At 38.2% G+C, this 18,084-nt stretch overlaps 1 protein-coding gene across 3 annotated transcripts in view; it reads right to left on the bottom strand.

The window, feature by feature from the left end:
- Nucleotides 1-18,084, bottom strand: part of LOC124798167 (sphingomyelin phosphodiesterase) — a 418,031-nt gene that overhangs the window by 3,542 nt on the left and 396,405 nt on the right. Inside the window, exons 14-15 of one of the 3 annotated variants that reach the window (XR_007016925.1) lie at nt 14,073-14,225; nt 12,345-12,399 (exon numbers count right to left, since the gene is read on the bottom strand). The exons of 1 other annotated variant lie outside the window; for it this stretch is intronic. The gene's annotated coding sequence lies outside the window, so the exon portion shown is untranslated. The remainder of the gene's footprint in view (nt 1-12,344; nt 12,400-14,072; nt 14,226-18,084) is intronic. One more of the 3 variants, XR_007016924.1, reaches the window with a different exon arrangement.

Genomic DNA, 18,084 nt, shown 5'->3' on the forward strand with positions numbered 1-18,084 from the left:
TATGAGACAGGTGAAATACCCTCATACTTCAAGAAGAATATGATAATTCCTATCCCAAAGAAAACAGGTGTTGACAGATGTGAAAATTACCAAATGATCAGTTTAATAAGTCATGGGTGCAAAATCCTAACACAAATTCTTTACAGACGAATTGAAAAACTAGTAGAAGCCCACCTCGGGGAAGATCAGTTTGGATTCTGTAGAAATGTTGGAACACGTGAGGCAATACTGACCATACGACTTACCTTAGAAGATAGATTAGGGAAAGGTAAACCTACATTTCTAGCATTTGTAGACTTAGAGAAAGCTTTTGACAATGTTGACTGGAATACTCTCTTTCAAGTTCTGAAGGCGGCAGGGGACAAATACAGGGAGCGAAAGGCTATTTCCAATTTGTACAGGAACCAGATGGCAGTTATAAGAGTTGAGGGGCATGAAAGGGAAGCAGTGGTTGGGAAAGGAGTGAGACAGGGTTGTAGCCTCTCCCCGATGTTATTCAATCTGTATATTGAGCAAGCACTAAAGGAAACAAAAGAAATATTCAGAGTAGGAATTAAAATCCATGGAGAAGAAATAAAAACTTTGAGGTTTGCCAATGACATCGTAATTCTGTCGGAGACAGAAAAGGACCTGGAAGAGCAGTTTAACGGAATGTACAGTGTCTTGAAAGGAGGGTATAAGATGAACATCAACAAAAGCAAAATGACAATAATGGAATGTAGTCAAATTAAATTGGGTGATGCTGAGGGAATTAGAATAGGAAATGAGACACTTACAGTAGTTGATGAGTTTTTGTATTTGGGGAGCAAAATAATTGATGATGGTCGAAGTAGAGATGATATAAAATGTAGACTGGCAATGGCAAGGAAAGCGTTTCTGAAGAAAAGAAATCTGTTCACATCGAGTATAAATTTAAGTGTCAGGAAGTCATTTCTAAAAGTGTGTAGCCATGTATGGAAGTGAAATATAGATGAGAAATAGTTTAGACAAGAAGATAATAGAATCTTTCATAATGTGGTGCTACAGAAAAATGCTGAAGATCAGATGGGTAGATCACATAAGTAATGAGGAGGTACTGAATAGAACTGGGGAGAAGAGAAATTTGGGGCACAACTTGACTAGAAGAAGGGATTGGTTGGTAGGGCATGTTATGAGGCATCAAGGGATCATCAATTTAGTATTGGAGGGCAGCGTGGAGGGTAAAAATCGTACAGGGAGACCAAGAGATGAATACACTAATCAGATTCAGAAGGATGCGAGTTGCAGTAGGTACTGGGAGATGAAGAAACTTGCACTGGATAGAGTAGCAGGGAGAAATACTCTATCCAGTCTCTGGACTGAAGACCACAAAAACAATATGGTGACTACCTTTTCTAATATTTTTCATAATGATGGAAGAAGAGAGACTAGGTGATAGTTTCCCATATGTTCTTTTATGCCTTTTTTGAACAGTGGCTTAACTACTGCATACTTCAGCGAGTCTGGAAAATATTGTAGTCAGTGGCTGCACAATTATTTTAGAGACTGTTTTTAATACTTTTGTTGGTATCCCATGTCATCCTGCTGATGTTTTACTTTTTAGTGATAGTATCACATTTTCCATATCTTTTACAGTCCTTTACAACTTCTTTAAAAATATTTTTCTAATTTTTTACATAGGTAACAGAAGCAGGACTTTTGTTGTGCTTTAGTTCCCTATGTAGGCATCTTTTGCTTGCACCAGAGATTTTTATTACTTCAGTAATCCACTTTACTTCATCTCCTACTTATTTATGATGTACAATAAGGGGGAAAGTTTCATTAAAAACTTTGGGAAGTTTTCCAAGAGAGTAGCAAAATTTTCAGAGGATGAAATACTATGATCTATAGCCCACTCCACCTTATTGAATCTATAATGGAATAAGTTCATATTTTCTTTGCTGAACTGGCATTTGGAGTAGGTTTTTTTGGAGCAAGGTTCTATTGTTTATGGTAACTCCATAAACAGAGCACAAGGATCAGAAAGCCCTAAATCTAAACAGAAGTTATTTGCCTCATTATAAGTATAACCGGTAAAAATATTACGTATACGTGCTGCAGACATTTCATTTACTCAAGTAAAATCAGTGAAACCTGCGCTGAAACCTGATATTTGAATCACATCAATGAACTGAACTGCGTTGAGTTATTGGCTTCACTGGCTAGATCTTTGTACATATCAGCAGTTATTACGACTCTTTTCTTGGTTTCTTTTTAATGTTTTTGCAATAGACACTGGAATTTTGACAAAAAATGTTTTGTTATATCTTATCATACATGAAATATTTATGATGATATGTAATCTAATTAGTTTATAACAAATTCTTATGAAGAACAAAGGGAGAATTTTGGTGTAATTCAGTGGGCTGCTTCGATTACCATAAATTTATCTCGCAGTGGAGGACTGTATCTATGAGCTCTCCTCATACAGCACAAGTTGAAAAATGCTGATGTTTCAAATTTTTGTCAACAGGATACCAACAGACTGACACAACAGGCTCTTTGCATCTTAAAAACCAATCCTGTTGTTTTCTACAGGCATAGAGCTTTGAGAATAAATTTTAAAATATGTAAATACCTTAAACAGACCCCCTGTTAATAGAATCTAACAGGTGGCTAGAATTCAGAGAAGTTCTGTCATTCAAGTGGTTAATTTCCTGATGGACCTATCTTACAGAAATTACAGTTCCGGAAAGAATGACACCAAGACAGCCTATCCTCATTTAAATAGTACGTCCTTCCACAATCTGGAATGCATTCAGATGAAGCAGATACAAATGATTGAAGATCATACCTCCAGTTTTCTAAATTGGCACGATTGGGGCATAACAAAAGGGTAGTTTATAACACCCATTTTTAAATCCTATTGATTGTTTCAATATTCAGGCAGCTGTAGTTTTATACATTTCACTCAATCTCTCATTGATAAGGAGAATGCAAAAATTGCATTTCCAAAGGTGACAAGTGCTGACAGGTTGAATACTTCCAAACCATCAGTTTAATAAGCCATGGTTGCAAAATATTATCATGAATTATGTACAGAATATTGGAAAAACTGGTAGAAGCTGACCTCATGGAAGATCAGTTTGAGTTTTGGAGAAATGTGAGTGCAGCCAAGGCAATACTGATCCTACAATGTATCCCAATAAATAGGCTGAAGAAAGGCAAATCTACATTTATATCATTTGTAGATTTAGAGAAAGCTTTTGACTATGTTGCCTGGACTACCTCTTTCAAATTCTGAAGGTAGTAGCAGTAAAATTCAGGGAGCAAGAAGTCAATTAGAACTTGTACAGAAACCAGACTGCAGTTATCAGAACTAAACAATATGAGAGGGAAGCGGTGGACTATAAAAGAGGAAGACAGGGTTGTAGCCTGACCCCAATGTTATTCAGTTTGTACATTAAGCAGCAGAGGAAACCAATGAGAAATTTGGGAAGGGAACTAAAGTTCATGGAGAAGAAATAAAATCTTTGAAGTTAGCTGATAACATTTTAATCTTGTCAAAGATAGTAAGGGACTTGGAAGACCAGATGAACAGAATTGGTTTCTCCTTGAAAAGTGGTTATTAATAGAGGCATCAACAAAAGTTAAACAAGGGTAATGGAGTGTAATTGAATTAACTCAGGCAATGCTGAGGGCATTAGTTTATTAAATGGGAAACTAAACATAGTAGGCGAGTTTTTCAGTTTTTCTGTTTGGACAGTAAAATAATTGACGATGGACAAAGCAGAGAGAATATAAAATGCGTACTTGCATTAGCAAGAAACACGTTTCTGAAAAAGAGAAATTTGTTAACATTGAATATCAAATTAAATGTTAGGACATCTTTACTGAAGGTGTTTGAGTGTAGTCTTGTATGAAGGTGAAAAGTACATGATAAGCAGTTCAGACAAGAAGAGAATAGAAACATTTGAAATGTGGTGTTATGAAGGTATGATGAGTAGATTAATTAACTAATTAGAAGGTACTGGTCAGATTGGAGAGAAAGGAAATTTATTGCATAACTGACTAAAAGAAGGGATTGATTGATAGTACACACCTTGACACATCAACTGGTAATTTGATAATGGATGAAAATTGTGCAGTGTAAAAACTGTATGGGAAGGCTAAGGCTCGAATATAGCAAACAGGTTCAAATAGATGTAGAGTGCAGTAGTATCACAGAGATGAAGAGGCTTGCATAGGAGAGCTGAATCACACCATTCTTCGGACTGAAGATCATGATGTTAACAACAACAACAGACTCAGTCACAGTAGCAACAACAACAGACTCAGTCACAGTAGCACCACATTAATCATGACTTGTTTTGGCTACACATTAGCTCCTGTGGTATCAAGGGCCTGAATAGACTCATGGTAATCCCTTGCCTGTCATAAGAGGTGACAAAAAAGGTCCTATAGCTAGTCAAACTTTTACATTGGTGATGAGACTATTATTAGGGCATACATCAGTTTTTGCACATGTCACAACCTTACCCTCAACCCTTTTGGCTTAATTACTTTCGATCTCCTTTTAGGATTTGACTTCCACTCTTAATTTCACAGAAGTGCGAGCATTCGGTGGTGCACAATGTACCCACCATGTGCGATCTTCTGCATCTAATATTACAGCACAGTATCAGATTCATCTGGTGGGGGGGGGGGGGGGGGGGCTCATCATACACACTCTTGGTTCTGACCCCCTGTCAATTCAGGGATCGCATTGCTGGTGCCTCCCCATTTATGCTGAGAAGTAGTTGCCTGTGCAATCTGGGGCACTAGGACTGTGGGCAACAGCTGCTACAACAGATAGTCTTTGCCATGTCAGGGTGGTGTCAGGAATAGTCTTCAGTCAGAGTTAGTGGCATCAGGGCATACAGCCCACAATGAAATGGATCACACTCACTCATGGTGACCGTGCCCACACGGCCATCTCAGCCCTGTGTGATGGAATGAGAGTCACACAAGGAGAAATGAATGTACACAAATTGCCCATTTCTTGGTGTGCTCCAGAACTGACAGAGAATTTTTTGCAACAACAAAGCCACTGTTTTCACTGAAAACATTGAAGACAGGTTTGGAGAATTTGCTGTAGTAGGGATAATGAGATGGTCTTAAACCATACAATGTTCCATTTAATGAATGGGAGATCTGCAACACTTTGGTAGAGTTTTGAAACACAGCCTCTAGACCTGGTAAAATTTACACTCAAATGCTTAAGTACCTTGGCAATGACAGCATAAAACACATCCTCCAGTTATCTACATCTACATGGTTACTCTGCAATTCACCTGTATTCGGCAGGAATGGGTATCCCCCTTCCCCCAGTGGCTCCAAAGTATTTATTGGAAAAAGGTACTCATATTTTTACTAATTATAAACCAGTCTCTAATAGGCCATTTAATTATTCAAAATGACACCACTTTTGAGCATTGCCAACATGTGATCACTGTGTTCTTTGACTGGCACCTGTGGCACTTTTGTCCTGACTATGTCTTGTTCAGATGACACGGCGATATGCATGGCAAAAAGTGATTGACCAGTACTATACAATTATTTTAATGTATTTTAGACACACTCACAGTAACATGCTTTTAATTATGGCACCATCACGTCCTGTTTGCACTGCATTAGTGGGGCTTCTGTGGTTACCCTCATTTTTATCCAGAATTTCCTGTTCCTCCAACTGTTCCAGCTCCAGATACATTCAACCCTTACCAAACAATAAGTAAAGAAAACTGGGATGTCTGAGGGATAGTGCTACCATGGAGGTATGCAAAAGGTTCCATATGATCCCTGAAGTCAGTCACCTGACGAAAGCTGGTACCCTATTACTGATCTACATCTACATATCTACATATATACTCCGCTAGCAACCAAGTGGTGTGAGGCGGAGGGCACAGTTCACACCAAAGTCTTATTTCCCCCCTCCGTACTGATGATCAGACGCCAGCAACTATCGGCAAACTATGCAGTCCCATTATGTCACACACCTACCCATCCACGTTAACTGACTCTGTTTTACAACCAACTGTTCAGCTGGTCACTAATATTCAAGGCCTATTAGATGACCTCCACAGCTCTAGAGCCATGTAACATTCATCAGGACATCAAGCCATGTGGGTATTTTGGCAAATGAAGTTGCTGACAGATTAGCAACAGGAGTCAAAGCTGAACTCAGAGGACTGGGCACAGACCTACAATTGCAACTGCAATGTCAAATTTTGAAAACCTGGGACGTGGCAGGTTACCAGAACCTTCAACTAACTGAGGGCAATCAAGGGCACCACTGAAGTGTGGCTTACTTCTCTCCAAGCCTGTCTTTATGCCATCATACTGTCCCATCCATCTATCAGCTGCAGCAGGCTTATCCATGAATTCGTTTCATATCAAGAGGACTCCCTGCATAGCAGCTGTGGTAGTTATCTCACAGTAGCCCATATTCTCACAGTATGGCCAGGGTGTCGGGTGGGGGTGGGGGGGCAGTGGGTGCTCTCATTGCAGTGTGATCCATGAGTGGCCTCCAGCTGCTTTGTAACTCTGCACTGTCATGCAAATTTCAGTTTTTATGTGTGTATTTTATTTCTCTATCAGTTTAAGCTTACTGATTATCCAGTCCTTTCTTACAGTTTTCCTTCTCTCATCCTTCCGGATGCCATGAAGGGTACAGGGTGCACCCATCTGCAGGTGGTCGCTCATGTCGGCACCAATGATGTGTGTCGCTATGGATCGGAGGAAATCCTCTCTGGCTTCCGGTGGCTATCTGATTTGGTGAAGACTGCCAGTCTCGCTAGCAGGATGAAAGCAGAGCTCACCATCTGCAGCATCGTCGACAGGACTGACTGCGGACCTTTGGTACAGAGCCGAGTGGAGGGTCTGAATCAGAGGCTGAGACGGTTCTGCGACCGTGTGGGCTGCAGATTCCTCGACTTGCGCCATAGGGTGGTGGGGTTTCGGGTTCCGCTGGATAGGTCAGGAGTCCACTACACGCAACAAGCGGCTACACGGGTGGCAGGGGTTGTGTGGCGTGGGCTGGGCGGTTTTTTAGGTTAGATGGCCTTGGGCAAGTACAGAAAGGGCAACAGCCTCAACGTGTGCAGGACAAAGTCAGGACATGCGGGGACCAAGCAGCAATCGGTATTGTAATTGTCAACTGTCGAAGCTGCGTTGGTAAAGTACCGGAACTTCAAGCGCTGATAGAAAGCACCGAAGCTGAAATCGTTATAGGTACAGAAAGCTGGCTTAAGCCAGAGATAAATTCTGCCGAAATTTTTGCAAAGGTACAGACGGTGTTTAGAAAGGATAGATTGCATGCAACCGGTGGTGGAGTGTTCGTCACTGTTAGTAGTAGTTTATCCTGTAGTGAAGTAGAAGTGGATAGTTCCTGTGAATTATTATGGGTGGAGGTTACACTAAACAACTGAACTAGGTTAATAATTGGCTCCTTTTACCGACCTCCCGACTCAGCAGCATTAGTGGCAGAACAACTGAGAGAAAATTTGGAATACATTTCACATAAATTTTCTCAGCATATTATAGTCTTAGGTGGAGATTTCAATTTACCAGATATAGACTGGGACACTCAGATGTTTAGGACGGGTGGTAGGGACAGAGCATCGAGTGACATTATACTGAGTGCACTATCCGAAAATTACCTCGAGCAATTAAACAGAGAACTGACTCATGGAGATAACATCTTGGACCTACTGATAACAAACAGACCCGAACTTTTCGACTCTGTAAGTGCAGAACAGGGAATCAGTGATCATAAGGCCGTTGCAGCATCCCTGAATATGGAAGTTAATAGGAATATAAAAAGGGAGGAAGGTTTATCTGTTTAGCAAGAGTAATAGAAGGCAGATTTCAGACTACCTAACAGATCAAAACGAAAATTTCTGTTCCGACACTGACAATGTTGAGTGTTTATGGAAAAAGTTCAAGGCAATCGTAAAATGCGTTTTAGACAGATACGTGCCGAGTAAAACTGTGAGGGACGGGAAAAACCCACCGTGGTACAACAACAAAGTTAGGAAACTACTGCGAAAGCAAAGAGAGCTCCACTCCAAGTTTAAACGCAGCCAAAACCTGTCAGACAAACAGAAGCTAAACGATGTCAAAGTTAGAGTAAGGAGGGCTATGCGTGAAGCGTTCAGTGAATTCGAAAGTAAAATTCTATGTACCGACTTGACAGAAAATCCTAGGAAGTTCTGGTCTTACGTTAAATCAGTAAGTGGCTCGAAACAGCATATCCAGACACTACGGGATGATGATGGCATTGAAACAGAGGATGACACGCGTAAAGCTGAAATACTAAACACCTTTTTCCAAAGCTGTTTCACAGAGGAAGACCGCACTGCAGTTCCTTCTCTAAATCCTCGCACAAACGAAAAAATGGCTGACATCGAAATAAGTGTCCAAGGAATAGAAAAGCAACTGGAATCACTCAATAGAGGAAAGTCCACTGGACCTGACGGGATACCAATTCGATTCTACACAGAGTACGCGAAAGAACTTGCCCCCCTTCTAACAGCCGTGTACCGCAAGTCTCTACAGGAACGGAGGGTTCCAAATGATTGGAAAAGGGCACAGATAGTCCCAGTCTTCAAGAAGGGTCGTCGAGCAGATGCGCAAAACTATAGACCTATATCTCTGACGTCGATCTCTTGTAGAATTTTAGAACATGTTTTTTGCTCGCATATCATGTCATTTCTGGAAACCCAGAATCTACTATGTAGGAATCAACATGGATTCCGGAAACAGCGATCGTGTGAGACCCAACTTGCTTTATTTGTTCATGAGACCCAGAAAATATTAGATACAGGCTCCCAGGTAGATGCTATTTTTCTTGACTTCCGGAAGGCGTTCGATACAGTTCCGCACTGTCGCCTGATAAAGTAAGAGCCTACGGAATATCAGACCAGCTGTGTGGCTGGATTGAAGAGTTTTTAGCAAACAGAACACAGCATGTTGTTATCAATGGAGAGACGTCTACAGATGTTAAAGTAACCTCTGGCGTGCCACAGGGGAGTGTTATGGGACCATTGCTTTTCACAATATATATAAATGACCTAGTAGATAGTGTCGGAAGTTCCATGCGGCTTTTCGCGGATGATGCTGTAGTATACAGAGAAGTTGCAGCATTAGAAAATTGTAGCGAAATGCAGGAAGATCTGCAGCGGATAGGCACTTGGTGCAGGGAGTGGCAACTGACCCTTAACATAGACAAATGTAATGTATTGCGAATACATAGAAAGAAGGATCCTTTATTGTATGATTATATGATAGCGGAACAAACACTAGTAGCAGTTACTTCTGTAAAATATCTGGGAGTATGCGTGCGGAACGATTTGAAGTGGAATGATCATATAAAATTAATTGTTGGTAAGGCGGGTACCAGGTTGAGATTCATTGGGAGAGTGCTTAGAAAATGTAGTCCATCAACAAAGGAGGTGGCTTACAAAACACTCGTTCGACCTATACTTGAGTATTGCTCATCAGTGTGGGATCCGTACCAGATCGGTCTGACGGAGGAGATAGAGAAGATCCAAAGAAGAGCGGCGCGTTTCGTCACAGGGTTATTTGGTAACCGTGATAGCGTTACGGAGATGTTTAATAAACTCAAGTGGCAGACTCTGCAAGAGAGGCGCTCTGCATCGCGGTGTAGCTTGCTCGCCAGGTTTCGAGAGGGTGCGTTTCTGGATGAGGTATCGAATATATTGCTTCCCCCTACTTATATCTCCCGAGGAGATCACGAATGTAAAATTAGAGAGATTAGAGCGCGCACAGAGGCTTTCAGACAGTCGTTCTTCCCGCGAACCATACGCGACTGGAACAGGAAAGGGAGGTAATGACAGTGGCACGTAAAGTGCCCTCCGCCACACACCGTTGGGTGGCTTGCGGAGTATCGATGTAGATGTAGATGTAGATGTAAATCCCATTTTAGTGCTACTGATTATGATGGCACTGCTTGGTGTATCCTTCAGTGACAGTCTACAATTTTAAGGTACCTCAATTTTATCTTAGTTTCAACCATCTGACTCAAATTATTGTCACACTGTTTTCAACTATGATGACAAGGACACAGACTTTTGAACTGGCAAGTCTCTTTTCCTCATTCCACATCATTTTACACGATTTCCAATGCAATGAGGGACCCATAATGATCATCATTGACTTCACATTAAACACCTTCAGAAGCCATGGTCTGTGGCTCACCAGATGTGGTCATAATTAAAAGCATGTTACTGTGAGTATGTCTAAAATACATTAAAATAATTGTATAGTACAGGTCAATCACTTTTTCCCATGCATATCGCCGTGTCATCTGAACAAGACATAGTCGGGACAAAAGCACCACAGGTACACAGATGCAAGCTGGTGTCAGTGTCATAGAGACTCGACACTTGCACGAATTCCACCAGCACCACTGGCAGCGCTGAGGATGAAGGTATTGACTTCACCTTGGCCAATTGCCGGTCGAGTACAACCCACCAATGACCAGACGACAACAGAAAGAAGTCTACTTGGAAGATAGAACAGTAGCTCTCGCCCGCTTGGTTGTAGATCATTGTCCAGGCCTGACTTAGAAAGAGAACATTGTTTAGTGAACTCTTAAAAGTGAATAGACAGTTGTGGTAAATTGTGTTTGCTATGTACTGTGATGTTTACCTGTGATTACTTGCAGTTAGCCATTGAGGGCCTTTTTTGGTGTTATATTACAGGTAGTGTTGCAGACCTCAATATCCGACACGTCACTTTTTAACTCATTTGTTTGGCTTTGTTACTAATTTGTGGAAGTGTTGTAAACCCTTCATTATCCTATCCTGTAACCTGACCCTGGGGCATAGCTGTGTAATAATGGCAAGGAGAAACTGTCTTAATGGTGTACTGCACCAGAAGCCATTTCACAAACTCAGTCTCCACAGCAGTAGCAAAGAGGCCCTTACAAAACTGGCGATGAGAGTTTAGAAAAGATTTAATCTACAAAATCAGGAGTTTCCCAATATTGGATTCTGGCACTACCAATCACTTTTAAAGTCAATAAGGAAGTATTATTTAAAAGACAGTTGCAACAGTAGTCATAATCTCGATTTCTATGTCACCTGAGGAAGTTTTGCAAATGTTTGGTGACAATAAAGGTTACAAATACCAAACTTCATTTATATACCAGCATTTCTTTTACACCTTGGTAGACAGTCTTAATTGGGGAAGCTTCAAATAGCAGGTTATCATTTGGTTTTTGGTTCATAGCATAGTTCTTAGGGAGTGAAGTACCCTGCAACATTTACTATTTTCCACTGAAGCAAAAATTATTCACTCTCTTATCTGAATATAGTTTGCAATGAATAATTTTTAGTATGAACATAATTATTATTGATTGGCAACTCCATGGAGTGCTGTGTGCACAACGACTACATATGTTAAATTAAAAGGAAGGTCAGTGTTAGCCGTAATATTGATGGTTTATTGATAGCAAAATCGATTTTCAATCACATAGTGATCATCTTCAGTGCTGTGGTGTACAAATTAAACTCATAGGCACTGGTATCAAGTTACTGTGATTGTTTCTCAGTTTTGGTTTCTGATAATAACTTGATACCAGTGCCTGTGAGTTTAATTTGTACACCACAGCACTGAAGATGATTACTATGTGATTGAAAATCGATTTTGCTATCAATAAACCATCAATATTATGGTCAACACTGACCTTCCTTTTAATTTAATATAATTATTATGTTACAAATTCTTCCTTATTCATTTAATCACTATCTCCACATTTTGGGCAAGTATTTATACATTTTTGCATGTTAGCATTTAAAAGTTATTTGGATCTGACCCTAAATTTTGATAATAAACTTTGCTGTCCCTAACCATTTCCTACTAATAAAATAAATTGTCTTCCTCTGTTCTGAAAACATAATTGAATATTATACTAAACCTAAAAGGAACAATAAATAATACAGGCAACATGTGGACACACATGTGGTAAACATGAGAGAAATAACATCTGAAAATTTCACTTAATTTATAGAACTTTAGGACCCTCCACCTATCATGCAACATGAAGCTATGGTAAATTTTATATATCATACCCATGAAAATTTAAATCTGTAAAATACATGTCTAATCTAACTGCATATGATGGCTACCATGAAAATGTTGGTGACACATCACTATTTTAATTAAAGATATGGAACATTCTTTTACATCAGAAACTCCAGGGACTGTAATGTTCTAGTTTCTATGTGCATTAAAATATTTACAGTATGAAAATGTAAGAACTGTTATTTATGTATGCGAGTTCTATATCTACTGTTCCAATAAAATAGACCAATACACAATACCTTCACCCATAACAGCATTTCTACCATCACCTCAAGCACCAGTATGTCTTGCTCCCTTGTAAAAATGCAAAACACAATTACTTTGGGTATGTAATAGTAAAAAATAGTGAAACAATATCCTCAAAAATCCCATTATTATGCTATTCTGTGGATGGCCTCATTAACTTAATCCTGTATTTACAATAGATACATGGACAGTAGTTGAATTGCTGCTAACTTTATTTTATTAATGCAAGTTATAGGCAGTAAGTTAAATTGAACTGGAACACAGCTTTTCATGAAGTAATAAAAATCTCAGCTCTGTTTTAATTCAGTAACATTCTCATGTGTCTTGCTTTATCCATTTGTCCAGAAATCTTTCTTGAATGAGTAATGTAAACATTTTTGTATATACTGGCAATAGCAAGTTACATGCTGCGGAAGTGTTTTGTAAGTGGTACCACATGTATTAGCAATAGGTGTGTTTAATATGTCAGTAATGTAAAATAATATAATTCCATTTCCTAAAATGAAACATTGCTCCCTGTGTGTTGATAATGTGATCCACACTTCGAACAGATACACAAATCTCCAATTCTTGACTAACCATTGGGCACACAATGTCTGAATACATAAATTGCAAGATTACCTGCTGTATGCATGTCGTTTACTTGCATTGTTTATGTTTAAAGAGCATAAAGATTATCACACACAATTTCTATCTTTATGTCAGTATACTACTTACAGTTATATAATCTTTTATTCCCACCAACAATTGGAAATGTGAAAACAATAGTATACAGGATGATTCTTACTAACTTTTAAAAGCCCTCAAAGTGACGTAGATGATGCCAAGACAAGTGATTTAATATGAGACACGTGGGGTCACAAACATTGAGAAATACTCCAAAAATGGATGAGAAATGTTGATCATGTGATGTCACCAGATGCATGCTCAGCAGTTCGGCTTGGACATGAAGGGTTGGTTGAGCAGTGCTATACTTGCATTCATGTGAATGGTGCAAACTGTGAGCACCTCTTGTAAATGTGATTTGTTGAGATGTAAAAGTTGTAAAATTATTGCCCTTGCTGTAACCAAAGTAAAGCCACTCTAATTTTGTGTTGTTTTCCTTTTGTCTCTTCTTCTTCTTCTCCTCTCTCTCTCTCTCTCTCTCTCTCTTCTTCCAGACATTATTTTGTAAATAAAATGTAGATCACATACTAGTAACGATGCAATTTGGAAGCTTATATTCATTTACTTCTAATGCCATATAGTAGGTTTTGTTGTACTGTACTTTGCAATAAATGAGCAGAGACTGGAAGGACAGTAAATAAAATAATAAATTGTGCCTCAATGTACACAATTAATTGTTTAATGCAATGAAAAAATGTTGCTGTCAAATGCAAGATTCAAAGCCTGAGCCCCATATGCTTAAGTTGCGCATGTGGGCCCAGAGCCACACTGAAGGAAATACTTGACTTGGGCTGGGATGATCAGTGGTGACAGACCGACAGGATCAACCACTGCTCATGTAGTGAGGTATGTGATCTGGTGACATCACATGTTCAACATTTGTCACTCAGTTTGGGGTATTTCCCTACATTTGTGACCTCATGTATCTGGTATTCGATTAACTGTCTCAGTGTCATCTAAGTTGCTTCAGGAGTTTTTAAACATTAATAAGAATCACTCTGTTTGTATATATACTACAGATCTAGATTTACTCATGACAGATAAGAGGTACTTACAGGGAGACTTCAACTTCATTGCAGTTGTTGAAAACATGATGTCAATGATATGTTTCAGGAGGATAAAAAAAAAGATGCTGTATTAGATGGAAATAAATATCTTCAAAAATTTAACCCACAGTAAATAAGTGAATTATTGAACCTACGGTATTCCTGAAAGACAGAAATAAATACATTACAGTAGTAGTCAATGAGCCTTCATTGATTTCAAAATGTGCAACATTTTGTGTTTTAATTATGCTTCACAAAGTTATTGGGGCAGAAACACTGCTGCTCATGAACTATTTCAAGTTTAAGCTGCAATTACACATCTCACTTATACAGTGCACTTTCATGCAACTACTGGAATAAGCTTGGAGCCAAAGTACGAATATTAACTGTAGCAATACTTAGCATCAGTATGAGCCCACTCAGTTAATTGCATGCTTTATTTCATTTTAAGAAGCAAAATTTTACTGCTCTGTTATTTGGAATTAGTATATGTTTGTCTGAGCTTTAATCATTATTGAAATGATTATTATTATACTGGTAAGATAAATATCTTTTGCCAAAACTAGTGAAAGAATCTTCATTAAAAAATGAAGATTACTGCTTAATTGTTGCCTATTGAAGCCACTTTGTGTAAAATATTTTGAGGATTCTACCTTGAACTAAACAGTCTTCTTTTTTTGTAAACTTTCACTCTCTTATCTATTTTATTCTGTTGCACCAATACCTACAGGTTTATTTTATTTATGTATTTATTTATGTATTTGTTGCAGCATAAAAAATGTCTAGTGGAAGCTTAGAAAACACAATAAAAAACCTATATTTTCCTGAAGTCAATGTCCCCAAAGAAATGTATTATTTTAGAGAAACGGAGCGAAGTGGCACAATGGTGGGCGCATTGAACTCACACTCGGGAGGATGACAGTTCAAACCCACATCCAGCCATTCAGATTTAGGTTTCCTGTATTTCCCTAAATCGTTCCAAGCAAATGTCAGGTTGGTCCCTATGAAAGGGCATGGCCAATTTCCTTCCCTATCCATGACACAATTTGAGCTTGTGCTCTGTCTCTGATGAACTCAATGTCAATCAGATGTTAAACCCAATATTCCTTGCTTCCTTTCTTGTTTTACAGAAAATTTTGCTTCGATGTTAACAATTCAACTACAGCTGGAGTTATCCTTCCTGACTGTTTTACTTATCTGTCATCTAACTTTTCCATATGAAGATTGGAAAAAAATTGTTGAAAATTTTGAAAAGCTTTTTAATAATATTAAAAGTGATATCTAGAAAGTATTTATCTGTGCAGAGATAAGCTCTGACACCTTAAAAAATTCAAATCAAAGGATAAATGTAGTAAATGTCAGTAGTTCTTGAGATTATGCTGTCAGCTTTGCAAGTGTAATTACTTCTAAAAGCAAAACTGCATTTAAACAAATTTGTATAAGAGCACTAGAGATAATAAGAGTAAAATTATTGATTTCACTAACTGAAACATCAGCTTAATTTTATTCTATGAAGGGAGATGTGGAAGGAAGTCTTCAATAAAACTGAAGAACTGTTTATCACATTCCACAAGATGTACCTCCAATATTTTCACACAGCCTTTCCACTGAAAAGGTGGAGAATTGTGATGTGTTGTGTTGCAAAATGTGTTATATGAGTCGTGTCCAGGAAGTAAGTTCCATTTTGTTCTACCGTCACTGCGGCACTAGTGTCACAGTTCTGCACATCTGCTCTTGTCTGTCTGGTTCATTTTCTTTCCACTGATGCCATTACAGCCAGATAGCATTGTGATTACATTTATTAGTGATCATTCGAAATGTTTAAGATATCTTATGAGCCTGTTGACTGTGAAGTGTTTTCTGCAATTCAGTTTTTGAATACTAAGAATGAGTGAGCTCAAATTCATCATCAACTTGTAGAGATTTATGGTGAAAATGTAATGACTGATTGAATGGAGAGAAAATGGGTGAGACAATTCAATGACAGGTGAACTAATGTTCATGATGAATCATGGAGTAGGGGGCTTTCTGTTGTGAATGATAAGTCTGATTGAGAAAGTGAACAAGTAAACTCACGAAAACAGTTGGTTCACAATAAAAATACTTTTTCAAAACTGTTTTGCATGGTATTGTCACAAACTGCTTAAATTTTCACAAATTGTGTCCCCATTGGGGTCCAAAGTGCTTATGACCATCCATAAAACTAAGTGACTTAACAGTGTTTTCATATGTCTTACTCAATATAGTGATAAAGGAGATGAATTCTGAAAAATAATTGTGACTGGTTGTGAGACTTGAAATTGTCACATCAATGGAGAATCAAAACAAAAGTCAAAGTAGTAGAGGCACTTAAAATCCCCCAAAAAACAAATGTTCAGAACAGTGTTGTCAACACAAAAAATCACGTGGACTGTGTTCTGGGACAGAAAAAAAAAAAAAAAAAAAAAAAAAAACATGGAATGTTCAATAAAGGCATTGTGTTGCTTAATGACATTGCACGTCCCCATTCTGCTGGTGTCAATCAAAATCTTTATCAATAATTCATGTGGGAGCAGTTTGATCACCCTCCATACAGCCCCAATCTTGCATGTTCTGATTATCACGTGTTCCTGAACTTGAAGTGTGATTTTAGAGGAAAGTGTTTTGACAGTGATGATGACTCAAACAATAGTGTTCACCAGGGGCTGTCTGCACTGATGGCAGTAAAATATTTCTATGAAGAGGGTATAGAAAAGTTGGTTTTCTGCTATGACATATGTCTGAGAGAACAATAGTATGATGCTTTTTCTTATAAAAATAAATTTTGTTTCGAAAAAATGTTTTTATTAGTTTTTTTCAAAATGATACTCTTTTTCTGGACATATCTCATAGCTTCTAGTGCAAAGAAAATAATTTTCCACTCTTTCATTCAGTACAATAAGAGTACACCATAACTTGAAAATTACATCAAAAAATATAATCAAATATTCGACAGGATAGTGAGAAAATCCAAAAGACATGGTAAAGAAAACTATATTTCAGGCCGACAAAAATATCATCAATGTCATTTGATATGTGATCAGGTCATAAACTGAAATAGAGAGATCAGTATCATCAGAAAATACAGATTTCTTCTTGAACTAAATAAAATTTTCAGATCCAGGAGGCACAGGTGGTCAATTTAATGTGCCTTTTAGCAACATAAGAAATAAGTTAATCCAAAAGCTACACAAACAAAGATGAAACATGCAATAAGGCAATTAATAAACAACAAAATATGTAGATCAGTTGCTGTTCTGAATATACAATGTTGTACTACCTGTGTTTTGTATCATTCACTTCACAAAATTCTTTCATTCCCTTTCATTAACAAAACATGTCAGTAAAAATCTACAAAGTAACAAGAGAAACTGTTGTTACTCATGTAAACTAAATTTTGCTATCGGAGTAAGAAATATGCATTGGAGTGTGTTAGAAAATAACTCCCAGCTTTATCTTTCTTGTGGAAATAATTCTGGGGACAAATAAATTTTTGGATAGAAGGTTTCTTACAGAAGAAATGGCAGGAAACTAAGGAATGCAAATTAGTGACACTGAATACTGTTAGGCACGAGAATGCATGTTATGAGTGGGGTGTTTTTGGCATAAATGGAACAAGAAACTAAAAATGAAATGTTGTGTTGATCATAAAAGGAAACCGATTTCATAGACTTCATAGATACTCCAAGATAAGCTCAAATATGATAAAGCTTCAGACAGACAACACCTTCAGTAAAAAGTCATCAAGGTTTGTTTCTACACCTATGTTAGCATCTACACCTTTATTCCCAAAGCTATCTTGCAGTATGTAGTGTGCTGGAGACTACATAAGTAACAATGTTATTTCCACCTTTCCTATTGTAAATAGATCACATGATGAAAAACAGTCAGTAAGCCCAGGTCGGGCAGCTCACAATGTTCTGATTTTCCCGGCACAGTCATGTTTTTTGAAAAATGAATGTGGGGAGAGGGATTGACAGTTTTATATTGCCTGCCTTTTCAT

This window comes from Schistocerca piceifrons, chromosome 1, assembly GCF_021461385.2.
Source record: "Schistocerca piceifrons isolate TAMUIC-IGC-003096 chromosome 1, iqSchPice1.1, whole genome shotgun sequence".
NCBI classification, from domain to species: domain Eukaryota; kingdom Metazoa; phylum Arthropoda; class Insecta; order Orthoptera; family Acrididae; genus Schistocerca; species Schistocerca piceifrons.